This window comes from Artemia sp. Qi Xiang Cuo, chromosome 8 (genome assembly GCF_049724085.1).
Source record: "Artemia sp. Qi Xiang Cuo chromosome 8, ASM4972408v1, whole genome shotgun sequence".
NCBI classification, from domain to species: domain Eukaryota; kingdom Metazoa; phylum Arthropoda; class Branchiopoda; order Anostraca; family Artemiidae; genus Artemia; species Artemia sp. Qi Xiang Cuo.
Genome location: NC_142801.1, coordinates 71,128,719 through 71,141,547, shown reverse-complemented (window position 1 = coordinate 71,141,547; position 12,829 = coordinate 71,128,719).

Below are 12,829 nucleotides of genomic sequence, written 5' to 3'. Positions count from 1 at the left end.
AATTTCTCCAGAGAAAATAAAAAGCTTCCACAGATTATTTTCCATAGAAGATAAAAAAAATTTCCATAGAAGATAGGAAAAGTTATACTATGATTGTGATTATTTTCTATGAAGATAAAAAGTTTCTCTTCACTTTTAAATTTTCTCAAAGAAGTGAAGAAAAGTTCAACTTCGATTCTGAATTTTCGCAATGGAAATTAAATAAGTTATTGATCAATTCTAGTTCCCCAAAATAATAAAAAAATTTTCCACTAAAGTTCAGATTTTTCTCAAACATAAAAAGAAATACAAAATACTCTTCCAAATTTTTTCATAAAAGATAGAAAAGTTCAATTTATCTTATTAATTTTAAAAAAGAACATAATTCAATTCTAATATCTCCAGAAAAAATAAAAAGCTTCCACGTCAGTTTTAAGTTCACCAAGACATAAAAAACGTAAAGTTCAGTTCTAAATTTTTCCATAGAAGATAGTAAAAGTTATACTATGATTTTGATTATTTTCATGACGATAAAAAGTTTCACTTTAATTCTAAATTTTCTTAAATTCAATTCTGACCTTTCTCAAAGAGATGAAAAAATTTAAAGTTCTGTTCCAAATATTTTCCCGGAAGAAGAAAAGTTCAAATTCGAGTCTAAATTTTCTCAAAGAAAATGAAATAAGTTATTGATCAAGTCCATTTTCCTAGAATAATATAAAATTTTCCACTTCAATTCAGATTTTTCTCAAAGAGATGAAAAAATATAAATATTGTTAAAAATTTTTCATAGAAGATATGAAAAGTTATACCTTTAGTGTGAATACACGTCATATAGATATTAGGCTCCAACTCACTGACGAAGGGTCTCACATAAGGGCTAAGTGAACAAGTTCCATCCTTATTTTTGATAGAGAAGATCAAAAAAAGTTAGCTCGAATATGCAGAACAAAATTGAAAGTTAATTAGAATCAATTGAACATCATAATTTCTAAAATACAAAAGAAAATTTAAAGTTCAATTCTAAATTTTTCCATAGAAGATAGGGATGGCTATACTATGATTGTGATTATTTACCATGAAGATAATAAGTTTTACTTTATTTCTAATTTTTCTGAAATTCAGTTCATTCATCTAACCACCAAAAACAATAGGTTAGGTCAGGTATAAATAAATATTAATAAATAATTAGAAACATTTCTCCATGTTTAAGTTAGGTTAGGTTATGTTAACTTATCATGAGCGCTCATGATAAGCTAACCTAACCTAACTTAAACATGGTAAAAATATTAAATTAGGTTAGGCTAGATTAAGTTAGGTTAGGTTAAGTAAGGTTAGGTTAGGTTAGCCTACGTACGCGCGCGTACGTAGGCTAACCTAACCTAACCTAACTTAACCTAACCTAACTTTATTGAATAGCTACTCTATTAAAAAAAAAATTATCATGCGACATGAATTAGTTCATCAAAGACAGGTCAGCACTTATAAACGATCCTTTTGAAATTCTAGTAAGAACTTCGATGCTCAAGGTAAAAATTGAATCAAACATTTTTAGGATATCGACTGCGCTTATTAAATAACTACTGCAAAAAAAAATCATTAAAAATTAAATTAATCATACAATCTAAATTATTTCATCAGATACGCCAGCACTTATGAACGATGCTTTTGAAATTCTGCTAAAAACATCGATGCTCAAGGTAAAAGTTTGAATCAAACACTTTTAGGATATCGAGTGTCCTTACTAAAAAACTACTGCACTAAAAAAAAAAATTTATCATACGACCTAAATTATTTCATCAGATATGCCAGCACTCATAAACGATCCTTTTGAAATTCTTCTAACAACATCGATTCTCAAGGTAAAAGTTGGAATAAAACACTTTTAGGATATCGAGTGTCCTTATTGAATAACTACTGTATTAAAAAAAAATTATCATGCGACATAAATTAGTTCATCAAAGACAGGTCAGCATTTATAAACGATCCTTTTGAAATTCTACTAAAAACATCGATTGTCAATGTAAAATTTTGATCAAAACTATTTTAGCATATCGAGTGTCATTACTAAAAAGCTTGAGCAATAAAAAAAATAAATTAAATTTAACATACGATCTAAATTATTTCATCTTATTCGCCAGCATTCATAAAAGATCCGTTTGAGATTCTTTTAACAACATCGATTCTCAAGGTAAAAGTTTGAATCAAACACTTTTAGGATATCGAGTTTCCTTACTGAAAAACTACTGCATTAAAAAAAAAATTAAATTTATCATACGACCTAAATCATTTCATCAGATACGCCAGCACTCATAAACGATCCTTGAGAAATTCTGCTAACAACATCGATTCTCAAGGTAAAAGTTTGAATCAAACACTTTTAGCATATCGAGTGTCCTTACTGAAAAACTACTGCATAAAAAAATTCCATCCAAATCCATAGGTACATGCTCTGGTAAGACGCCATAATCCACCCAAATCCATAAGTACATGCCCTGAAAAGGTGTCAAGGAACGTAATCTCCCCAAATAGCACAGAAAGGAACATAGTCGGCTAGAATCCATAAGAAAATGCTCTGAAAAAGTGACAAGGACCATAATCTCCCAAAATCACAACTTTATAAGTAATCTAAGATGCATTACCCTCATGCCTCCAAAAATATTTTATTCGTATATTTATTATTGAAAAATTATCCAGTCACTTAATAGAATCCATCATGCCGTTATTATTCAAATATTAACTGGAGTCCTTCATAGAGTCCAATATGCAACTTCCTTATCCCTTTATGCAAATGTCAATCAAACAATTCCGATTGTAAAAGCGTGTTTAATCACGTTGCTTGGAAAGGTATCCATAAGTACATGTTCTGCAAAGGTGCCAAGGAACATAAAGTAGTAGAATCCATAAGTACATGCTCTGGAAAGGTGCCAAGGAACATAGAGTGAGCAAATAGCATGGGAAGGAACATAGAGTGAGCAAATCCATAGGTACATGCTCTGGAAAGGTGCCAAGGAACATAGAGTGAGCAAATAGCATGGGAAGGGAACATAGAGTGAGCAAAATGGTACTTAGTACTCTACTGGCTGGTGCAGAAAATAACAAACCCAAACCAACTAAAAAATATATCAAGTCAGGCTGCTTCCCTTGAGAGAGCTCAAGATAGTAAAGCAAGTGACACATAGGGCAATGGATTAGTGAAATCTCGAATAATAAGAGCAGAGATACGATGGTTTTTTATTTCCAATCGATCAAAACAAGTTGGTATGTGGATGCTCTGCTGCAAAACCCTGTTTTGCAGCTTTTGTGTTTGTGTAAGTTTGTGTGTATGTAAGTTTTTGTGTGTGTGTGTAAGTTTTTGTGTGTGTGTGTAATTTTTTTTTTTTGTGTTTGTAATATTTTGTGTGTGTGTGTGTATTTTTTTTTGTTTGTGTAAGTGTTATTTTGTGTGTTAGTTTTTGTGTGTGTGTGTAAGTTTATTTTTGTGTGTAAGTTTTTGTGTGTGTGTAAGTTTATTTGTGTGTATAAGTTTTTTTGTGTGTGTAAGTTTTTGTGTGTGTTTTTGTTTTTTTTGTGTGTGTAATTTTTTTTTTGTGTGTAAGTTTTTTTTGTGTGTGTAATTTTTTTTTTGTTTGTCAGTTTTTTGTGTGTGTGTAATTTTTTTTGTGTTTGTAAGTTTCATGTGTGTGTAAATTTTTGTTTGTTTGTTAGTTTATTTGTGTGTGTGTAAGTTTTTGTGTGTGTAAGTTTTTGTGTGTGTGTGTGTAAGTTTTTGTGTGTGTGTAAGTTTTTGTGTGTGTGTGAAACACAAAAGTTTTTTTGTTTGTTCTCTTCTGAATTTTACCAAAGAACATAATTCAATTCTAATTTCTCTAGAGAAAATAAAAAGCTTCCACTTCAGTTTTAAGTTCACCAAGACATTAAAAATTTTAAGTTCACTTCTAAATTTTTCCGTAGAAGATAGGAAAAGTTATACTATGATTTTGATTATTTTCAATGAAGATAAAAAGTTTCACTTTAATTCTAAATTTTCTTATATTCAATTCCGACCATTCTCAAAGAGATGAAAAAATTTAAAGTTCTGTTCCAAATATTTTCCTGGAAGAAGAAAAGTTCAACTTCAATTCTGAATTTTCTCAATGAAAATGAGATAAATTATTGATCAATTTTATTTTTCCAAAATAATATAAAAATTTTCAACTTCAATTCAGATTTTTCTCAATGAGATGAAAAAATTTAAAATACTGTTCCAAATTTTTCAAAGAAGATAGAAAAGTTCAAGTTCTTTTCTGAATTTTACCAAAGAACACAATTCAGTTCTAATTTCTCCAGAGAAAATAAAAAGCTTCCACAGATTATTTTCCATGAAGATAAAAAGTTTCACTTTAATTCTAAATTTTCTTGAATTCAATTCCGACCTTTCTCAAAGAGATGAAAAAATTTAAAGTTATGTTCCAAATATTTTCCCGGAAGAAGAAAAGTTCAACTTCGATTCTGAATTTTCTCAATGAAAATGAAATAAGTTATTGATCAATTCTATTTTCCTAAAATAATATAAAATTTTACACTTCAATTCAGATTTTTCTCAAAGAGATGAAAAAATTTAAAATACTGTTCCAAATTTTTCTTACAAGATAGAAAAGTTCAAGTTCTCATCTGAATTTTACCAAAGAAGATAATTAAATTCTAATTTCTCCAGAGAAAATAAAAAGCTTCCACTTCAGTTTTAAGTTGACCAAGACATAAAAAATTTAAAGTTCAGTTCTAAAATTTTCCGTAGAAGATAGGAAAAGTTATTCTATAATTGTGATTATTTTCCTTGAAGATGAAAAGTTTCACTTTAATTCTAAATTTTCTTAAATTCAGTTCCGACTTTTCACATAGAGATTAAAAAATTTAAAGTTTTGTTCCAATTTTTTAATTGGAGATAGGAAAAGTTATACTCTGATCGTGAATATTCAAGTTCTCTTATGAATTTTACCAAAGAACATAATTCAATTCTAATTTCTCCAGAGAAAATAAAAAGCTTCCACTTCAGTTTTAAGTTGACCAAGACAAAAAATTTAAAGTTCAAGCTCTAAAATTTCCGTAGAAGATATGAAAAGTTATGCTATGATTGTGATTATTTTCTATGAAGATAAAAAGTTTCATTTTAATTCTAAATTTTCTTAAATTCAATTCCAACTTTTCTCAAAGAGATGAAAAAATTTAAAGTTCTGTTCCAAATATTTCCCCGGAAGAAGAAAAGTTCAACTCCGATTCTGAATTTTCACAATGAAAATGAAATAAGTTATTGATAAATTCTATTTTCCCAAAATAATATATAATAATTATATAATATAATATAATATATATAAACTAATTTCTCCAGAGAAAATAAAAAGCTTCCACGTCAGTTTTAAGTTCACCAAGACCTAAAAAACGTAAAGTTCAGTTCTGAATTTTTCCATAGAAGATACGAAAAGTTATACTATGATTTTGATTATTTTCATGAAGATAAGAAGTTTCACTTTAATTCTAAATTTTCTTAAATTCAATTCCGACCTTTCTCAAAGAGATGAAAAAATTTAAAGTTCTGTTCCAAATATTTTCCCGGAAGAAGAAAAGTTCAATTTCGATTCTGAATTTTCTCAATGAAAATGAAATAAGTTATTGATCAATTCAATTTTCTTAAAATAATATAAAATTTTCCACTTCAATTCAGATTTTTCTCAAATAGATGAAAAAATTTAAAATATTGTTCAAAATTTTTCATAGAAGAAAGGAAAAGTTATACTTTCATTGTGATTATTCTTCATGAAGATATGGAGCTCCACTTTAATTCTGAGTTTTCTCGAAGAAGTGCAAAATGTACAAGTTCTCTTCTGAATTTTCTTAGAGAAGAGAAAAAAAAGTTAGCTCAATTCTGAAATTTACCATTGAAAATGAAAAAGCTTCCATTTCAGTTCCTAATTTCTCAAAGACAAAAAAAATTTAAAGTTCAATTCAAAATTTTTCCATAGAAGATAGGAATGGCTATACTAGGTTAGGTTAGGTTAAGTTAGGTTAGGTTAGGTTATAAATTTTATATATAAATAATATATATAAATTTATATATTTTTTCATCTCTTTGAGAAAGGTCGGAATTGAATTTAAGAAAATTTAGAATTAAAGTGAAACTTTTTATCTTCATGAAAATAATCAAAATCATAGTATAACTTTTACTATCTTCTATGGAAAAATTTAGAACTGAACTTTACTTTTTTTATGTCTTGGTGAACTTAAAACTGACGTGGAAGCTTTTTATTTTCTCTGGAGAAATTAGAATTGAATTATGTTCTTTGGTAAAATTCAGAAGAGAACTTGAACTTTTCTATCTTCTATGAAAAAATTTGGAAGAGTATTTTAAATTTTTTCATCTGTTTGAGAAAAATCTGAACTGAAGTGGAAAATTTTTATATTATTTTGGGGAAATAGAATTGATCAATAACTTATTTCATTTTCATTGCGAAAATTCAGAATTGAAGTTGAACTTTTCTTCACTTCTTTGAGAAAATTTAAAATTGAAGTGAAACTTTTTATCTTCATAGAAAATAATCACAATCATAGTATAACTTTTCCTATCTTCTATGGAAATTTTTTTATCTTCATGGAAAATAATCTATGGAAGCTTTTTATTTTCTCTGGAGAAATTAGAATTCAATTGTGTTCTTTAGTAAAATTCAGAAGAGAACTTGAACTTTTCTATCTTCTTTGAAAAATTTGGAACAGTATCTTAAATTTTTTCATCTCTTTGAAAAATCTGAACTGAAGTTGAGACTTTTTATATTATTTTGGGGAAATAGAATGCATCAATAACTTATATCATTTTCATTGTGAAAATTCAGAATCAAAGTTGAACTTTTCTTCTTCCGGGGAAATATTTAGAAAAGAACTTTAAATTTTTACATCTCATTGAGAATGGTCGGAATTGAATTTAAGAAAAATTTAGAATTAAGATGAAACTTTTTATATTCATAGATAATAATCACAATCATAGTATAACTTTTCATATTTTCTACGGAAATTTTAGAACTTGAACTTTAAATTTTTTATGTCTTGGTGAACTTAAAACTGACGTGGAAGCTTTTTGTTTTCTCTGGAGAAATTAGAATTGAATTATGTTCTTTGGTAAAATTCAGAAGAGAACTTGAATATTCACGATCAATGTATAACTTTTCCTATCTCCAATGAAAAATTTGGAACAGAACTTTAAATTTTTTCATCTCTATGTGAAAAGTCGGAACTGAATTTAAGAAAATTTAGAATTAAAGTGAAACTTTTCATCTTCAAGAAAAATAATCACAATCATAGAATAACTTTTCCTATCTTCGACGGAAAAATTTAGAACTGAACTTTAAATTTTTTATGTCTTGGTCAACTTAAAACTGAAGTGGAAGCTTTTTATTTTCTCTGGAGAAATTAGAATTGAATTCTGTTCTTTGGTAAAATTCAGAAGAGAACTTGAACTTTTCTATCTTGTAAGAAAAATTTGGAACAGTATTTCAAATTTTTTCATCTCTTTGAGAAAAATCTGAATTTAAGTGTAAAATTTTATATTATTTTAGTAAAATAGAATTGATCAATAACTTATTTCATTTTCATTGAGAAAATTCAGAATCGAAGTTTAACTTTTCTTCTTAAGGGAAAATATTTGGAACATAACTTTAAATTTTTTCATCTCTTCGAGAAAGGTCGGAATTGAATTCAAGAAAATTTAGAATTAAAGTGAAACTTTTTATCTTCATGGAAAATAATCTGTGGAAGCTTTTTATTTTCTCTGGAGAAATTAGAATTGAATTGTGTTCTTTGGTAAAATTCAGAAGAGAACTTGAACTTTTCTATCTTCTATGAAAAATTTGGAACAGTATTTTAAATTTTTTCATCTCTTTGAGAAAAATATGAAATGAAGTGGAAACTTTTTATATTATTTTGGGAAAATAGAATTGATCAATAACTTATTTCATTTTCATTGAGAAAATTCAGAATTGAAGTTGAACTTTTCTTCTTCCGCGAAAATATTTGGAACAGAACTTTAAATTTTTTCATCTCTTTGAGAATGGTCGGTATTGAATATAAGAAAATTTAGAATTAAAGTGAAACTTTTTATCTTCATTGAAAATAATCGCAATCATAGTATAACTTTTCCTATCTTATACGGAAAAATTTAGAAGTGAACTTTAAATTTTTAATGTCTTGGTGAACTTAAAACTGAAGTGGAAGCTTTTTATTTTCTCTGGAGAAATTAGAATTGAATTATGTTCTTTGGTAAAATTCAGAAGAGAACAAACACAAAAAATTTAGTGTTTAACACACACACAAAAACTTACACACACACAAAAACTTACACACACACACAAAAAAACTTACACACACACACAAAAACTTACACACACATACAAAAATAACACAAAAATAAAAAATAAAAAACACATAAAAATTACACACACACAAAAACTTACACACACACAAAAACTTACAAACACACAAAAACTTACACACACATAAAAAAAACTTAAAAAAAAAAAAGAACTTACACACACAAAAAAAACTAACAAAAAATAAAAAACAAACACACATACAAAAACTTAAACAACCACATAAACTAACACACAAAAAAAAACTTACACACACACATAAACTTACACACACACACAAAAACTTACACACACATAAAAACTTACACACACACAAAAAATTAAACACAAACACAATAAATTACAAACACACACACACACAAACTTACACACACACACACAAAAACTTACACACACACAAAAAAACTAACACACACACAAACATACACAAACACAAAAAATAACAAGCACACACAAAAACTTACACACACACACACAAAAATTTACACAAAAACTTACACACACACACAAAAGAACTTGAATTATGTTCTTTTGTAAAATTGAGAAGAGAACTTGAACTTTTCTATCTTCTATGAAAAATTTAGAACAGTATTTTAAATTTTTTCATCTCTTTGAGAAAAATCTGAATTTAAGTGGAAAATTTTATATTATTTTAGGAAAATAGAATTGATATGGGCACACACACAGAAACTCACACACACACAAAAACTTACACATACAAAAAAACTTACACACACACAAAAACTTACACACACACCCAAACTTACACACACACAAAAACTTACACAAACACATAAACTTACACACACACACAAAAATTTACACACAAAAAAAAACTCACACACACAGAAAATAAATTACACTCACTCAAAAACTTACACACAAAAAAAAAATTACACACACATGAAATCTTACACACACACAAAAAAACTTACACACACACAAAAACTTACACACATAAAAAAACTTACACACACACAAAAACTTACACACACACAAAATCTTACACACACACAAAAAAACTTACACACACACAGAAACTTACACACACACACAAAATCTTACACACACTCACATAAAATTACACACACACACAAACTCTAACAAACACACAAAAACTAACACACACAAACAAAAAAACTTAGACACACAAAAAAACTAACACAAACACTAAAAATAAAACAAAAAATTACACACACACAAAAGAAATAACACTAAAACACAAAATAATACGCACACAAAAAAAACTTAAAACCTAAAAAAAAATAAAACCCAAAAAAAAATTTTAAGCAAAACAAAAAATTAAAAACACAAAAAAAAACTATCACCAAAAAAAAAAAATTAACAACATCAAATACTTAAAAAAAAGCAAAAACATACCCAAAATATAGAGATTAAAAAAAAACAAAACTTACAAACACAAAAAATAAAAAAAACATAAAAAAAATAACGCACACAAAAAAAAGTACACACCCAAAAAAACTCACACACACATAAATTTACACACACACAAAGACTTACACACACACACACACATAAAATTACACACACACACACAAAAACTTACACACACACATAAAAACTTACACACACACAAAAACTAACACACACACAAAAAAACTTACACACACACAAAAACTTACACATACATAAGAACTTACACACACACTAAAACTAACACACACATAAAAACTTACACACACACAAAAACTTACACACACAAAAACTTACACACACACACAAAAATTTAAACACACACACAAAAACTTACACACACAAAAAAAAAAAAACAAACACAAAAAAAACTAACACAAACACAAAAACTAAAACACACAAAAAAAAACTAAAACACACACACTAAAAACTTACACACAAAAAAATAATAACACACACACAAAAACCTTACACAAACAAAATTCTTACATACACTAAAAAAAATTAAACAAACAAAAAAAATAACACACGCACACAAACAATTACACACACAAAAAAAATTACACACAAAAAAAATAACAAACACAAAAAAAATTACACACACACAAAAACTTATTACACACACACACACACACACACACGAAAGTTTTATATTATTTTAGGAAAATAGAATTGATATGGGCACACACACAAAAACTTACACACACACAAAAACTTACACACACACACATAAACTAACACACACAAAAAAACTTACACACACACACAAAAACTAACACACACACACAAACTTAAACACACACAAAAACTTACACACACAAAAAAAAAATTACACACAAAAAAACTTACACACACACAAAAACTTAAACACACAAAAAAAACTTACATAAACACAAAATCTTACACAAACAAACATACTAACACACAAACAAAAACTGACACACACAAAAAAAACTAAAAAAAAAACAAAAACAAACCAGCAAACAAAAAATTACACACACACAAAACATAACAAACAAACAAAATATTACACAAAAACATAAACTTACACACACACACAAAAACTTACACACACATAAAAACTTACACACACACAAAAACTTACACACACACACACAAAAACTTACACACACACACACAAAAACTTACACACACACACACACAAAAACTTACACACACACACAAAAACTAACATACACAAAAACCTACACAAACACAAAAACTAAAACGCACACACAAAAACTAACACACACACAAAAATTAACACAAAAAATTACACACACACACAAAAGAACATACAAACACACAAAACTTACAAACACACAAAAAACTAACTCACACACAAAAACTTACACACACACAAAAACTTACACACAAACAAAAAATAACACACACAAAAAAAAACTTACACACACAAAAAAACTTACACACACACAAAAACAAAAACAAACAAAAAAACTAAAAAACACACAAAAACTTACACACACAAATACAAAACTTACACACAAAAAAACTTACAAACACACACAAAACTTACACACATACAAAAACTTACACACACACAAAAACTCACACACACATAAACTTACACACACACAATGACTTACACACACACTTAAAAGTCCAAAAGCAAACTACTCATCCCAAACTATAGGTTTCAGACAACAAACACCTATGAAAGGCTATGAAATCTAGCTCAGAAAAGTCAAAAATAGTAATTTACATATCCCAAATCATAAGTTTCTGACAACACACACCTATGAAAGACTAAGAAACCTAGCTCAGAAAAGTCAAAAATAGCAAACTACTCATCCCAAACTATAGGTTTCAGACAACAAACACCTATGAGGGACTAAGAAATCTAGCTCAGAAAAGCCCGAAATAGTAATTTACATATCCCAAATCATAATTGTCTGACAACATTCACCTACGATATACTAGGAAAGCCTAGCTCATAAAAGTCTGAAATAGCAAACTACTCATCCCAAACTAGAAGTTTCAGACAACAAACGCCTCTGAGAGACTACGAATCCTAGCTCTGAAAAGTCCAAAAAGCAAACCACCCATCCCAAATCATAATTTTCTGACAACACACACCTATGAAAGGCTAAGAAATCCAGCTCAGAAATGTCAAAAATAGCAAACCAACCATCCCAAATCATAGGTTTCAGACAACACACACCTATGAAAGACTAAGAAATCCAACTCAGAAAAGTCAAAAATAGCAAACCATACACCCCAAATCATAGGTTTCAGACAACATACATCAACGAAAGACGGGGCCTGGGGAGGGCCTTTGAGGGTCGGGGGGGGGCCTTGAGGGCCAGGTGGTCCTTTGGGAGCTTGGGGGGACCTTTGAGGACCAGGGGCTTCCTGCGGGGTGGGGGTAGGGGGAGCGGAACCCTTTGGGGTTGGGGATCGAGGACCTAACGACACTGTTCAAATGGAACTTGTGTATTATAACGACCACAGAGTTTCACCCTCAAATCCTCTTCTAAAATCTCTTCAAAAATCATCTTATAAAATGTCTCTAACTGTTTCGCCGAAATAATTCCCTAAAATAATAATTTGTTCTGAAAAGATATAATAAAGCCTTAAAAAAGTATTAAAATGGTGGCTCAGGAGCCTTTAGGGCACCGGGGGCCCTTTAGGGGGGAGGGCCGGGGGGAGGGGGTCCTTCTGTGTCTCAATGCACAAAAAAATATTAAAAAATGGGGGAGGGAAGGGGGGAGGGGAGGGGGAAGAGGTGAGGGGGAGGAGGGGAGGGGGAGGAGGGGAGGGGGTGAGGTGAGGAGGGGGGATGAGAGGGAGGGAGAGGGACTTGGCCTTTGGGGGCCAAGGGGGGTACTCTTTGGGGGCCCGGGGAGGGCCTTTGGGGGTCTGGGGGGTCGGGTGGGAGCCCGGGGAACCTTTGGGGACCGGGGGTTCCTTTGGGGTTGGGCTAGAGGGATCGGAACCCTCTGGGTCGGGGTAGGGTGATCGGGGCCCTTTGGGATTGGGGTAGAGGACCTCACGACACTGTTCAA